Source organism: Podarcis liolepis (assembly GCF_965112155.1).
Source record: "Podarcis liolepis genome assembly, chromosome: 12".
NCBI lineage: Eukaryota > Metazoa > Chordata > Lepidosauria > Squamata > Lacertidae > Podarcis > Podarcis liolepis.
The window spans coordinates 12257031-12272999 of record NC_139563.1 but is presented as its reverse complement, the minus strand read 5'-3'; the positions used below and the strand labels follow the sequence as shown (position 1 = coordinate 12272999).

Here is a 15969-nt window from a genome sequence, read left to right as displayed (position 1 = left end):
TAGGCCATGTCTATACCGATGCTTTCTCCAGACAAACCTGCCCTGTGGCAAGGTAGCAGACAGGGCAAAGGGCTCCCAGAACTGCCAAGGGAAAGCTGCACACAATAAATAATTCCTCTCCTTTGTGGTTTCCATTCTCTTCCAGTGTCCAAGCATACTTTGGCTTCCCTGCACCAAAAGTAGGATGGCAGCTTTCCCCAGAGGGATAGCGCTTCTGTCCATTCAAGAGCTTTGAGCACAGCAACAACCATAGTTCCACAGGTGTAAGCTTCTCCCATTAAATGCTGTCTGCTACAGAACTCCCAAATAATCTCTGCTGCTCAGAAGATGGTCACTATTCAGAGTCTTACTTCTCAATGCCAGTGCTGCAGAGGAATTAGCTGCAAAGAAAGACAGGAATGGATCCTGTAGCTTTAACAGTAAGCCACGAATCTAGTAAGGTAAAGGTAAACAGGGACGCGGGTGATGATGTGGTTTAAACAACTAAGACTCCTGGGCTTGCAGATCAGGTCGGTGGTTCGAATCCCCACAACGGGGTGAGCTCCCGTTGCATCTGTCCCAGCTTCTGCCAACCTAGCAGTTCAAAAGCATGTCAGTGCAAGTAGATAAATAGGTACAGCTGCGGCGGGAAGGCAAACAGAGTTTCCGTGAGCTCCAGCACTCGTCACGGTCCTCCATGAGTCAGTAGCAGTTTAATCATGCTGGCCACATGACAAAAAAAGCTGTCTGTGGACAAACACAAGCTCCCTTGGCCTGAAAAGCGAGATGAGTGCCACACCCCATAGCTGCCTTTGCCTTTGCCTTACCTTTACCTATTCTAGTAGAGGGATTTTCAACAGGGTCCACTTGCTAAGTCATAATGCAGCAAAGGCAGGAAACAGCACATTTTGCAGAAAGAGAAGTCTCATGCATAATAGCAATCTAGCTAGGAAGGGAGCAGATTGCAATGTATGTCTGGTGTGTGGCAATTTCACGGAGTTTCCTTTCTGGACTCAATGGGGTGTTGCTTGCATATAAAAAGCCCCTGGTCTTGCGCGCTGTGCCTGTACCTGGGGCTGGTGGGGAGGGAGGCTTGTGCAGCCCAGACTACTGCAATGCAGAAATAAACTCCAGTTTCTTACAGTTCCATTTTATTAGTATGAGGAAGCAGATTGTAAGAGGGAACAGCTTGCTTGCAACATTAGGAACAGAGCCCTTAATTCCTGGAGACACGTGAAATCTTTTTTTATCTCACTGACATTATGGGCCATTATCTTTTAGTGTTTCTTCTTTTCCCGTTGGTAGAGCTTCTTTTCCTCCTCCTTCCTTTTTAATATGAATGGGGGCGGGGACACCCCTCTAAACAGTTGATTTGCTGTAATTTACCTAAACAATGAACATCTCATCACATTGGTACATTAAGCCAGCATAACATGGCATAGTGTGCTTTATTATGCAAGAAGTAGCTTTAATCACTCTTCACTTTAATGCAGCACGGACCCTTGCATTTAGTATGTTTTGTGCCAAGAACATTCAAGAGCAATACACATTTACTCCAAACAGGCCTTTCCAGAACCAAGCTCTTTCTCCCGCCATGAAGAAATACAGGACGGCACATTCACCAGGACAGCAAGAAGACTGAGTGCGCTTCAGAAACAACAACAACAATCTAGGATATAATTTGATAGTGGTTACAATATGCTAGGTCTGAGTGCAAAAGCATCTTTAGAACTAATTTTGTGAATAGATAGGGAGATTTCAAAGGCTATGGCCTCTTGAAATGTTACCAAAAAGCAGCTGGAGGAAGTGCATAAACCCTTGACAATATATATTGCTCTGCCTTAGTTTTAAAATGGACAGTTCCTTAGTGTGGCGAGTTACGTATTACCAAAAAGGAGAATTTGTATCACCAAAGAAGAGGGCATGTGGTAATGTCATAAGTTTAGTAATGGTCTGTTTGTTCCTTTTCCACAGGATTTGCCTGGTGGGTACCTATCCCTGGCTCATCAATGGATTTTTCTGGGTTGGGAGGTTTCTTTGTAGTTCACACACTACTCTGGTTTGCTGCTAAGATTATTGCCCAGGAACCTGCCTTGCAAGCCAATTCTTCTCTGTCCTTTCACCCTTCTCCCTTTCTCCAGTAAGAAGCTTCTAGTTCAATTTTCCCAGTCCCTCATGCACCTGTGCGTCTCACCAATTGATTAATTAAATGTTGCAATCCTAAAATCAACCCCTCTTATGATTCTGTATCTTGTTGCTTGTGCTCTTCAGAGCCAGCCAAAGAAGAATTAAGAAGCTATTAAGAGGAAGGTGGACTGGCTAACATCAAAGCTTTCAGGGAGCAAAGACAACAGCATCCTAGCCTAACATTTCTACCATCATCTTGCTCCTCTCTATGTCACCTCCATTATGCATTTGCCAGTTATTGACATCTCTCCTGTTACCTCTTCTTCATCTATTGTAGAATGTAAGCTGCCTGTGGAAGGACCATGTCGCCTCTTTTCTGTACAGCACACTCTTGGAAGTTGGAGCTATAGAAAATGTTAAATGGCACTCTTGGGATGCCAATGCCATGCAGCTCATGACCCAGAATTTGTGCACTTCTGACTTCTCTTCCACTCCCTACAAGGCTAAAGTAATAAAACAAAATAAATTGTAAAGGGTGGAATTCAATGTTTCACATTCCAGCTTCCCTATCTTCAACCTGAGTGCTGTTCTAGGGGTTCGCTTGACCCCCCCCCCTTGGAACTTTTTTTTGGGGGGGGCACAAAGAAGGAAGATGGAAGGAGGAAGCCTCATTGTGCAAGCAGGAGTCCTTGTTAGGTGAACCGTCTGTTTTAAATCTTCTTCTTCTTTGGCGATCATTCGTAGCTGAGTAAGATTGTCTTGCATAAACACAGTTTTAACAATAAGTCCGTAAGTGACTGTGGAGGCCCATTCTGGACCCACACGTCCTTCCACAGTGGGGACATTGGTTTCTGGGTGGGAGTTGATCACGGTGTGGATTTGCCAGGCGTGCCTTCCTCTTAGCATGTTTCTCCCTTGTGTCCTGAGTTCAAGTGTCTTCAAAGCCCTTTGGTAAAGGCTGTTCTCCAACTGGCCAGGGTTTCCCAGTTGTCAGTGTTTATACTACATTTTTGTATATTTGCCTTGAGACAGTCTTTAAACCTCTTTTGTTGACCACCAGCATTACGCTTTCCATTTTTAAGTTTGGAATAGAGTAGTTGCTTTGGAAGACGATCATCAGGCATCCACACAACATGACCAGTCCAACAAAGTTGATGTTGAAGAATCATTGCTTCAACACTGGTGATCTTTGCTTCTTCCAGTACACTGATATTAGTTCACCTGTCTTCCTAAGTGATGTGTAAAATTTTTCTGAGACAACGTTGATGGAATCTTTCAAGGAGTTGGAGATGGTGTTTATAAGTGGTCCATGTTTCACAAGCATACAGTAAGGTTGGTTGTACAATAGCTGTGTGAACAAGCATTTTGGTTTCCCCGCAAATGTTCCAGTCCTCAAACACTCTGCACTTCAATAGGGAGAAAGCTGCACTCGCAGAGCTCAGGCGATGTTGGATTTCGGCATCAATGTTGGCCCTTTTGGAAAGATAACTGTCTAGGTAGGAGAAGTGATTGACATTTTCCAATGTTACACCACTGAGTTGGATTTGTGGCGCTGCAGAGGAATGCTATCTATTTTCAAGTGCAATAATAGTTGATCTACAAGGCGTGTGGTTGTGGTTGCTGTTTTGTAAAAAATATAAAAAATACACTTTGCCCAGTTTCTTAAGAGCATGCACATACTGCTTATTACTTAAAGATAAATGTAGACAACTGCAATAACCAAAGCATGAAGCTAGAGTTTTAGCTGTGGGGACAGACATATTTTTTTGCAGTGGTGTACAGGAAGAAGCAACATGATTTGACAACTAATTGAATGTGAGAAACAAGGAAGGAAGATGAGCTAAAATAATCCCCGAAGCCAAGGCTATCTGTCCAGTCAACAGAAGTCCCAAACCTTTTGCTATCAGGAAATTTGTTGCTTCAAATTTCATTTAAAAATGAAGCATGGCAAAGAGTATTTGGAATAAATGAGAAGAGCGCATGTAATGTGTGACTTGCTGAGCCCCACGAATCCCCACTTGTCAGCTAAGCTTCTGATTTTAGAATGCTGTTTTACTTTTATTGTTGTTAGCCGCTCTGAGCCCGGCCTCGGCTGGGGAGGGCGCGATATAAATAAATATATGATGATGATGATGATGATGCAATGAAGGGTCTCCTGAATTTAAAAGATGTGAAAGATGAAAAGCCCACCCCCACCCCCAGCCTGCATTACAAACCAAACATTGCAGTTAGTTCTGAGAGTGGCAAATCACCAGTATTTCCCTCTTGCCGTCACCCCAGATTACCTCCAAATCTACCTGATGCAAAGTGCCTGCTCTAGAGTAGCAGCGCAGCAGATGGATGAAAGCACAACTAGCATAACATCTGGGCAGTCAGCTGCAGCAGCCTTGCAGTTGACTACCTGAATTTCATGCTGGAGCTGTTCTTTATCCAGCTGCATCACTGACTTTAGGGAAGTTTTTAATGTCTGATGCTGTACTGTTTTTAATATTCTTTTGGAAGCTGCCCAGAGTGGCTGGGAAAACCCAGCCAGATGGGCGGGGTATAAATAATAAATTATTATTATTATTATTATATGACTTGTTTACATGTCCAGTCAGTCATACGCTTTGGTCACCTGCTTCTTAAGCAGTTGTTTGCGGCCACATTTTTTTGTTTAAATGCTGATACTTTCTTCGGCAGCTCTTGGAAGAAGCTGTAAGCGCTTCCCTCCATGCTCATTTCCACCACAAAACTGATGGGAGATCAGTTTTATTCATTGACTCCAGCTTGGTTGTCTCAATTCCGCCCTCCCTTTCTTAATGACATTTACGTTCTTTGCTCAAGGAAACCCGGATGCAGTCCAAGCTCTGCAAGACATTACAGTAAAACGAGCCCTTTCAAATTAATTTGAATGCAATTATTGCAGGTGCTTAAAATGCACAGACCTATCATAAAGTAGGAGTAACTGTATCATTAATAATGTTTATTCCTTATTGAGTGCCTAAACATTACTAGGTGGTTAAAAATAATAATCCCTGCCTTATCTGCAGGTTTGCAATCTGAAAAAGAAGCACAGAAGGGGAGGGAGAGAGGAAAGGGAAACAGCAGTAATAGGAGAGGAAAGGTCAAGTAGAACCAATCAAGGTTTCCTGCAGGGGAACAAAAGGTCAACAGAGACCACAGCTTTGAGGGGATGGATTTTGAGGGTTTTCCAGAGAATGAACTTCTTCCAGTGGAGTCAAAGAAGCTTGAGAAAGATGAGGGAAATAAGGAATGTTTGATGTTAGGGGGGAGAAAGGCATCAGAAGAGTATAGGAAACCAGATGAGGAATAAAGTAACTATTCTGCAAAAAAAGAGTTTTCCAGATCAGGCTAATGGCCACCTAGTCCAGCATTCTGGTGACTAGGTTTTGCATGCAATAACATTTCAGGGCAAATCTCCTGCCTGGGCAAAACATCTCCTGCCTGGGACTCCTGCTTGGGCAAAACATCCAAATAATTTCAAGGTAAGCAAGCCTTTTGCTAAGACTCGCAAAATCTGCCAGGAAGCTTCCCTATCCATCTTTAAAATTCACAGCAGGAAAATGGAAGCAATTAGGTGCAGGTGAGGCATACATGGTATATATATATACACACACACACACACACACACACACACACACACACACACTATAGATCACTGTTCTGTATAGTGTACTTTTGCTGGAGCTGACAGAAGTTATAGTTTATTTCAGATGTGCGCACACACACAAAGCAAGCTAGGAAAAAAAGTGAGGCTTAAGAAGAAATAAAAACTTGATTCCCTTTGTTGAACTCCGAGGCTCAGTTTGTGTTTCTGTAGCAGATAGAAGATGTGTGTGAGCTACATCTTTCAAGTGTCTACATCAAACACTCTTTCCACTCCTACTGTCATCCTTTATAAAAAGAGGCTCCCTTTGAAAGCACAGAGCAATGGCAACGATTCCATCTTGTCTGACACAAAGAAATGATCGTATCACTATAATCAAATGCGATGCTGTGTCACCAAGGCTCCCACCCCATAATGGGGACTCTTCAGCAGGTTTGAAGACCACACAAAGGTGAGGGACAGAGTTTGAAAAACATGGCTTCGTGGCGAAGGGTTGAAAGATAAGCAAAACTTGTGCAACCCTGGGATGGCAGATCTAGAGAATGTACTGAATCTTTTCCTCCAACTCCGAAATAAACTATATACAGATCCCAGCCTCACCAATATTCTAAAAAGTGGTGGCTCATGCAAATTGAGGCAGCTAGTGGGAAAGGCATGGAGGCCAACAGTAGATGGAGCCAGAGCCATTGATAGACAGAGTCAACTAAGTCTGGTCCTCTTCCCTGCTGAGTTCTACAAAGGCAACAATGAGGCTGAGGAGAAGGAGGTGGAGGAAGCTGACAGGCAGTGCCATCCCTTGGACTGGCTCTGAGAAAGCAGCGGCTGACTGAGGGCAGAGTGACATTGATGGGGCAGTGCCCTATGTTGGTATGATGCGAACAATGGACTAAATTACACAGCACATGGTCTCAGGTCTTGAGTCAGCACATCCCCCACGTCCACATGCACTGGGTTACCACAGCAACACCAGCAAGATCAAGCGTACAAACCAACTCGGACTCCACAGTCATCCTCTGAGGCCCTTCTCTGTGTGCCTCCTCCACATGAGGTCCGGAAAGTGGCAACATGAGAACAGGTCTTTTCGGCCGATGTTCCCTGTTTGTGGAATGCTCTCCCAAGGGAGGTTTGCCTGGCTACTTTATTATATGCACCAGGAGAAAACTTTCCTCTTCAACCAGGCCTTTGGCTGATTCATATTCTATGGCCTTTTAAATATGCTTGTGGGATGGCGGGTTATGTCTTGGTTTTGTTTTAAGAAGAAGAGGAGTTTGGATTTGAGATCCCACTTTAACCCTAAGGCTAACATTCTCCTTTCCCTTCCTCCCCCACAACAAACACTCTGTGAGGTGAGTAAGGCTGAGAGACTTCAGAGAAGTGTGACTAGCCCAAGGTCACCCAGCAGCTGCATGTGGAGGAGTGGGGAAGTGAACCCAGTTCACCAGATTACGAGTCTACCACTCTTAACCACTACACCACACCGGCTATTTACTTTGTGCTTTTATCTTGTGAACTGACCTGAGATCTTTGGATGAAGGATGGTATATAAATTTAATAAATAATAATAATAATGTGACTTGCTGAGCGTTTCACCCTCCCATTGGTTCAGGAATGCAGAGACAGGTGTAACAGTCTCTAGGACATTGCTTTTATTATGTATTGTCCTGTCCTGTTTGTTTTCAGGGACTGACTCTGAAAGTAGCTGTGGGTTTTACACAGCAGCGTCAGCTAGCATGTTGATAGTGTTAGTGGATCTCTCTGTACATATGTATATTTACTTCTAAGACCAGAAGAACTGTAGATAGTAGTGTTTCACTTTGTCTTGTGTCTAGAGACAATAAACACTTTGTTACTTGTGGGAGAGGAGTTTTCCCCTTAACTTCTATAAGAAGTTGTTCTGCTAGGAGCAGGAAATCTCTGAAGACTCTGCTGGGGCTCCAGCTACTCTGCTGATACATCACACTGGTCAAAGTGTGGTGAGCTACCATCTGATTTCCAAACATCACCAATATTCACTCTAATGGACCCATCTCTACTAATTCATTTCTTTCTTTCTTTTTTACTTGATGGTGCTATCACAGCTTAGGTGCCACCACAGGGAAAAGAAACAAGGACTCTTAACTTCTTGGTATCAAAAGATGAAAGGGAAAGCAAGTCCTTTGTATGAAGCTGATTGCTATAAAGCTTATAGCTGCTCTGTTTAATCTCAGGAGGAGCATGGCACGGAAAGGAATCAATCTAAGGTTGTGTTCCATCACGCTGTGAAGAAACACGTGTAGCATCCTGCAAGAGGACCTGCTGTTGCTGAAATAAACAAGGCTTCTGATGGACAGTGTATCTGTCACACAATTTTTAATGGAGGGACCATTTCAATCAGGATGCTATTTGGATAATGAGGAATAAATTGCATAAAGAGGCTTGCGGGGATGGTTTGAGGAGTGGGGAGTTAGACTGGAAGTTCATTACTGTCTTATGTGACATGCAGGCACAGATTATTTATTTGTTTAATTTGTGAGTCACTTCCCACAAGGCATCTTAAAGCTATTTACAATGTGACATGTAAAACAGTTGCGTATATAAAAACCGATGAAGATCACATGTAAAAGGGATTAGAAACAACCACAACTATAGATATATAAATGGTTTAAAACAGGCATAGGCAAACTTGGCCCTCCAGATGTTTTGAGACTGCAATTCCCATCATCCCTGACCACTGGTCCTGTTAGCTAGGGATGATGGGAGTTGTAGTCCCAAAACATCTGGAGAGCCTATGCCTGGTTTAAAACAACAACAACATGTACATAAAATCAGCTCAGATTTAGGACAGATACCAACTGGAAAGAAATAATTTAGAAGACTTGTTGAAAGAGGAACATATTTCGCAGGTGACAAAATGTCGTTTTGAAATGCAACGGGAGGGAGTTCAAAAGGGCAGGTCCTACCGAACTAAAGGCCCGATTCCAACATTGTGCAGAACGGTTTTGCTGCTGGGTGCCTTATCCTGCAGAATGCAGTAAATGGTGAAGTATGTAGCGGGTGTGGCAATCTTTTAGTTGCAAGCTGCATAGGGGTTTGTACACCAACACCAGTACCTTGAATCTAGCCCGGTAGGTTCAAGTACAACCCAACGAACTTTCATATCATCCAACCTTAAGCCAAAACACAATGAATCTCCATGGTGTTAACTTGGCAAACCTCAGGCATGAACTGTTGTCAAACTCAACAGGCACTAAACAAAGAAGCCAGCGGAGGAGTTCTGTCCTATCAAATTTGGAACCTCATGACCCAGCTCACCAACTTCTGTGCATCCACCTGCTTTCCTCTTTGTAAGGTCACATCTTTTTCTGCTAATGACTTTGCTACCAGTTAATGTCCCTCTGCTATAAAACCTCCCTTGTCAGTGACCACATTCACATGGCCTTTCAAAACTGACCTTCACTTCACCACCCTTGCCCTTTGGCTGCACTCTGCTCACTCAAAAGTGATCTATGCTGCGGCTATTTTTAAGCATTAAACATTTTCAACTAAAGTGTTTTGGAACACACAAGGAACATATGGCCCAATGCATAAGTCACTGAGACTGTGTGATAGTTTCTGGAAAAGGGTGTGCACGTTGTCTCAATTAATGTATGGAAGCTACAATCCTATTGGGGATAATGTGATCTCCCTCATCTCTTCTCTCTGTCCAGCTGCTGACATTGGTCTGAGTATGGACAACATAATTAGTATGTTTCCATACTGAGGCAACATGGGAACTGGCCACTGGGAAGCCATAGTGGCAACGCATGACAATCGGCTAAATCTCAGACCCACTGCAAAGGTTGGATTAATGATGATACACAGCATCACCATTAACAATTGGCACAATGTTTAGCAGGACTCTCAAAACAGGCCTGCTACAGAAATTCTGGATTATGAGACTAACTTTATAAAAGCTGCACAAACTTGGCCAGGGTACCTGTGAATTGCTGCAGTGATCTCTATGTCCCGGGGAGATTTGTAAATAGGTCCCCATGATGACAGCAACAAGTGTTAAGTCTATAATAAAGACAAAATCCCCAGGAAGGACCCTCTTAAAGCATTTTTACATTGAGGATTTTTAGGAGTGCTTATTCCACTCATCCAGCACCCATAAGCCCCACTGGGTTGCACTGATCTCTGCCAGTCCACATTGGAAAAAAGGGCTAACAGTAAAGGTATAGCTAGGTTGAATTCCTGAGTTGCTTTCCCTGCTGGCAGCGAAAACAACTACTAAAAGCATGGGCTTGTTAGAAACGGGAGATTTTTGACCCACAAAGGATGTTATGTTAAGACAAGGCAAGTTCAAGTAACACAGCACACTTCTGGGTTCTAAATGTAGGGCACCAATTCATTTTTCAGCTTTGCATCCTTTGGAGGGGTTCAACTGAGTTAGTTAGGATCAGGAAGAAATTTTATTTGGGTCAACTTATCACTGAGTTCTCCTGCCCTCAAAACAAATTGCTAGATAGTTCAGACAGGTCCCCCCTTCCCCCTGTGGAAGTCTTTATTTTCTCAAATCACCTGGAATTAATTGTGTGTAGCAGGTGCCTAGGTACATTTCACATTGTTGTTCACACACTGCTTATGGCACAGTATGTAAAATGCATTATTTAGGTGGGAAAAAAGGTAAAGGACCCCTGACAGTTAAGTCCAGTTGCGGACAAGTCTGGGGTTGCGGAGCTCATCTCGCGTTACAGGCCAAGGGAGCCAGCGTTTGTCCGCAGACAGTTTTTCCGGGTCATGTGGCTAGCATGACTAAGCTGCTTCTGGTGAAACCAGAGCAGTGCACGGAAATGCCGTTTACCTTCCCGCTGGAGCGGTACCTATTTATCTACTTGCACTTTTGGCATGCTTTTGAACTACTAGGTTGGCAGGAGCAGGGACCGAGCAATGGGAGCTCACCCTGTCGCGGGGATTTGAACCACTGACCTTCTGATCGGCAAGCCCAAGTGACTCAGTGGTTTAGACCACAGCGCCACCTGCGTCCTCATAATTTAGGTTAGGGGTTCCCAACTAGCTAAGTACTGTGGACCTCCTGTTTTGCAAAGGCCAAGCCATGCACCCCTTACTTTTGAAAATGTTGACTATGGTAGTTTTTGTTATGTGAATGGTGCCACAGATCCCCTGGGTGGGGGAACCACAGATCTAAGTCAATCTGTGGGAAAGTAATGTATGGATGGCTCTGCCATGCTTGATAGGGTAGAGAAAAAGAAGGGAAAAGTTGAACTTGACAATCCTTTTGGTACCCTCCGGGTTTACAATTCTGCGAACCTGTCAACTGAGAGTTCCAATGCTTTCTGCATCAGTCATACAAACATTCCCCTCCCATGGGGGGAAGAAAAGTATGCTGCTTGTTGATAAAGATGTCACAGGCTGTATCCAAGAACTGCCCGAAACAGCAGTACATTGGTCTGTTGCACTGTTGGGAGCTTTGCCCAGGTACAGCTTGAAGTGTTGCAAACAGCAGCTTAACCAGAAACTACCTCCAAATCTCTGAATCTCTCCCACCCAACACAAAGGCTAATGCAGTTCTGTCTCAACTCCTATTAAAAGATGAATGGCACAACCAACTTGCTAAAGCTAAACTGGCCTGCGCCTGGTCAGTTCCAGCTTGGGAAACTGTTCGGGAGTCCCACAAGCAATGCGTTGAGTTTCATGACAGAAGGAAGATCTACATTTGCTAAATAAACAAAGCATGTCAACAAGTATTATTTGCTAACTAGAAGACACAGAGAACTGAATTCCGGCCTACATATAAAGTCTGTATTTCATCATGGAGTGACACCCCCAATGAAAAACAAGCTGTCTGTGTGCCACTTTAATTTGGGCTCCCTTTTTCTTTTTCTTTCTTTTTTTTGAAATCCTGAAAGTATTTGTGCATTCTATAAAAGCTCTTAAGTATTATGCAGAGTAAGCCATAAATAATTCATGGCCTGCCCACGCCTCTGAGCATCATTTGAGAAGCCTCCGTGGCTTTATCAGTCGAGTGCAATAAATTCACAATGCATGCTGTCAGTCTGAGGGCACTTACATAAAGCAATGGAAAATAAATAACCTCATTTATTGTGGAATAACTGATGGGACTCCCCCACCCACCCACCACACCCACCAGTGAGCACACACTCCATATTTGTCAAATAAACCTGTCCCTGACCCCAGTGACCCACTAATTAAGAATCAAACCTGCTTTTAATTGTATAGCCTCATAGTGACATTATATGAAGAAAGAAGTTGCCTTATACTAGGTCAGACTAGGATAAAGTCTAGGCTAAAGTTGTCTACCATGACCTTCATTCAGTGTTCTATGTCAGATAGTTCTTGCACTAGCGGATGGGTGAGTTATAATGTTGAACAACAGAGGAATCCAATGGAACAATCCGTTGCACAACAGAGCTACCAGGAACCGACTAATGCATTCTCTTGAGCATGACTGTTCCGCTGGTGCAAAACTTTTCGCCAGCGGAACGAGTATACTGCTAAGTAACTTCAACTTAGTTCTGCACTGGATACAATCCCATTTGACTGGCTTGTCACTCTAAGATCCCAGGCAAAGGGTCTTTCCTAACAAGTGCTATTAGATACACTTCAAACTAGAGATGACAGGAATTGAACCTGGGCCTTTGTGCATGCAAAGATGTGTTCTAGTGCTGAGCTATAGCGCCTCCCATCCTGGGTTCAGGTTCTTGGTCACACAATAGAATGTGTAATCTCATGTTGGGAACTGATTAACAGCAAGAGAAGAAGAGGCTTCTGGTCCATTAAGCTCCACATTAATCTGCAAAAGAGCCCCCAGGGTCTTCTTCATAATTTCATTAGTAAGCAATGCACTAAAAAGACAGAGAGAGCTTGTTTAATGCCTGGGATGTTATCTTTGGACATAGACGCCCAGATTAAAATTATTGCTCATCCTCATCAAACCGCCATCTCAAAGCTTAGCCTATGTCACAACAGCTCTTGTGAATGGACTATCCCAAAGGCTCTTGGGATTGGGCAGAAAAGCAATCTGCATAAATAAAAAAAGCAATTACTTGCAGCTCATTACTGAACTGCTGTAGTCAGTTTGTTTGTTTGTTTGTTTGTTTGTTACTGTAAGTCTTCTAGGGGTTGATCATGTGGAAGAGAGTTAAGCCACATCCTTAAAGCCTAGACGTAGAATAATCTTGCCAGGGGTTGGCAGGGTGGGGAGCACAGAGAACACTAAAACTGTAATAGTTTGCTTTCCCTTTTTATTTCTAGGGGCTTTGGAAGGGAGGTAGGAAGGGCAAATGAAACATCTATATAAATAATTTTCTTTTTGCATTTTATCCCAGTCTCCAAGACTGGATCCTCCAAGGCTGGATCTAGACGTGTCAAAGAAGTGATTCAGTTAAACGCGTTGTAAACTCATTCAGGGAAATCTGGTAGGGAAATCCAGGCCTCCACAGCGCCATCTGGTGTCACAGTGTTATACCGCATACACAATGCATATAAAACACTTTTTCTTTACCAATCTAGCTGAGCCCCAAGTCACTCGTCTTTTGCCATTTGTACCTTGCCTGTGCATTGAGATAATAACCACCAGATGCCCCAGCACTTCTTGCTCTTCTGACACTTGGTGGATGGTGACCCATGAAGGGGTCTTTGCAAGCTTTAATGCTCTGGTTTTGTAAAGTTTCAAACAGCTTCTCAGGGGATTTTTTGATATAACCTCTGCCAAGGACCATTTCAAATCCTTTGAAACGATGCCATTTCCTTGCATTTGCAAATAAAATGGTTTTAATTCATGCACAAATGCACATATTTTTTTTCTGCACAGTCTCCAACATTGTTTTCTGCTAGGTTAGGCTACCACATAACTGTTTCTCTGGAGAGCCTGCAAGATGAATCCAAGAGACTGGAAAAGGCTGTTAGCAAGGAGCTGAAGCCTGCTGGAGACAGGGCAGTGTACCAGCTTATTGTCTGGTGCACCATATTGTATTCCCACCTCATCTGCTGTCTTGCTGATGACCTTAAAGATTCATCACTCTGTTTTTGTTGTTTACCCAGCTGTAAAATGAGTGCAATAATAAAACTTGCCTGTCCCACAGGAGTGATGCAATAACTAATTAAGGCTGCAAAATTGTTCCGGTGACCTCTGATGAAAAGGATGGCATTTTAATATTTTTCTGCAAGACGCCCATCGCTGTAATACAGCCCTCATAAATGGGAAAGAATGCTGTGCTATGCCACAGAGACCCTCTGAGCTTTTGTGCCAAAAGTAACTGAAGTCAGAATTTGACACGTCATAATATAAAGCAGCAACAGTGAAAGGCCAAGCCATTCAGTTCAAAAACCTGCTTGACATTTATATAATGGCTTTCCCAGTGACAGTTCGCTATAGATCTTTTTCAGTGCTTGACCAACCTTTGGTCTTTTCAACCTGAACGAAAACTCAGTCAATGAATCCCATTCTGCTAAACCCGCCATACACACGACTCCATTCTCTCCAGCCAGACACAAGAGCCATAGCCATGTGTAACTTTCCCCACCATTTCTTAATAAAAGGAACCCAATTAGAATGCAGTGAAATGAAGAGAAAGGACAGGTGGGATTTGAGGACCTATTCCTGTAGGCTGTATTGCTTTCTCTTTAAATTGTCTGCCCTCACCCCAGCTGATTTTCTCTTTGCAGAGAGAGACAGAGAGAGAGAGAGAGAGAGAGAGAGAGAGAGAGAGAGAGAGAGAGAGAAGGTTCAGGTGCCTGTCTCATTTCCATCACCACTGCTTTGTGGCTCAAATTTCCCCACTGAAAGACCGAGTGGTTTATATATTTCTTTCCAAAAAAATTTATTAGTTTCCCACAAAAATTTTTAAACACACAAACAAACAAATAAACAAGCAAACATAAATCCTAATCTTGTTAAAACTAAACTTATTAACATTGTTAAGTGACTTCCTTGTATCCCCTTGGTTGAATTTCAGTGTATATCATTTTAACGGTTTTCCAAAACCTATATTCTCATAAAATTAACTTAGTCACTTAACATCTTTCTTGCTTTCCCATTTGGCATTTCAACATGTTAATTTAACACATTACATACTTAAATCCTAAGCCTATCTGATATTTGCAAGCTTTTCCAATTAGTCAACTGAGTGGTTTATAGCAGCTCTTCCTGGAGTGCCAACAAAGCACATGTGGACAGAGCTTCTGTCTCACAAGTAGGACTCAGGAATGGGAGGCCTGATGATGCCAATCTGGGTATCTGCCAGGAGGCACGACTGCCCCTGTTCACAGGGGTGATGGGACGGTCTGGAGTTGTGGGTGGGGGGTCAGCCAAGTTACGGTACGTCAGGTCCCCTGAATCTGCAGCCTCCCAAGCAAAGCATCTTCCCAATCTAACAGTCTCAGGTTGGTTCTCCATGTCTGCTAATTCCCCTCAAACAGTAGATTCCACTGAAACTTTAGAAAAGCAAGAAGAGCTCTCTCTGAGTGTTAACTAGATGATAATTAACTGTTGTTGTTTTCTACTAAGAAGTCACAGAAATGGAGGCTTTGCTGAGTGATATTAACTCGGACTCCATGTGCCTTTTGAATATACAGAAATGCATGAAGAACCTTTGCATCTTGTATAATCCTTCTCTGTATGAAACCAGTGCATGAAAAGCGGGAGTATTTTTTCAACTTATGGAAGAAATCCATTAAAATAAAAATAGAAAAAACAAAAACAAACTATTGTTGTTTCCTGCTAGCTAACATGTGAGTGAGGTGACAAAGGTATTTGGTTGCAAATCTCCATTTTGAAGGGAGAAGCCTTTGTGTCTTTTGTCTCAAGACTGCCTAGAGTGAAGATGTAAATGAAGCTCCCAAAGAAAACAGCTCCAGGTGAAATGGATGCTGTTAGAGAGAGACCTTTGCTTATAGGTCTATTTGGATTATTTCATATTTTGCATGATGCCGAGCCTGTGCTAGACAGCACAATGGATATTTTTGATGTAAAGTTGATGTTGTGAAGAAAGTTGTGCAAGTAAAACTTTGAATAATATTTTTATGGGTCTGGTAAATTTCTTCTAAAAGGAGTCAGTTTTTATTCTTCAAAAACTGTGCAATATTAATATCTGCAATAATAAATAGCGAGAGAGGGCATAGCTCAGTGACAGACCATGTGCATTCCATGCAGAAGTTCCCAGGTCCTGTTCCTGCCATCTTCAGTTGAAAAGTCATGGGAACAACATCTTCAGATCTTGGAGAGCAGTTGCCAGTTCCTAGAGGAACTAAAT

The 15969-nt window shown here is 43.0% G+C and overlaps 1 protein-coding gene across 6 annotated transcripts in view; it reads right to left on the bottom strand.

Moving 5' to 3' along the window:
- The window catches only part of DPP6 (dipeptidyl peptidase like 6), a 497800-nt gene that overhangs the window by 133348 nt on the left and 348483 nt on the right, over positions 1 to 15969 (bottom strand). The window lies entirely within an intron of this gene.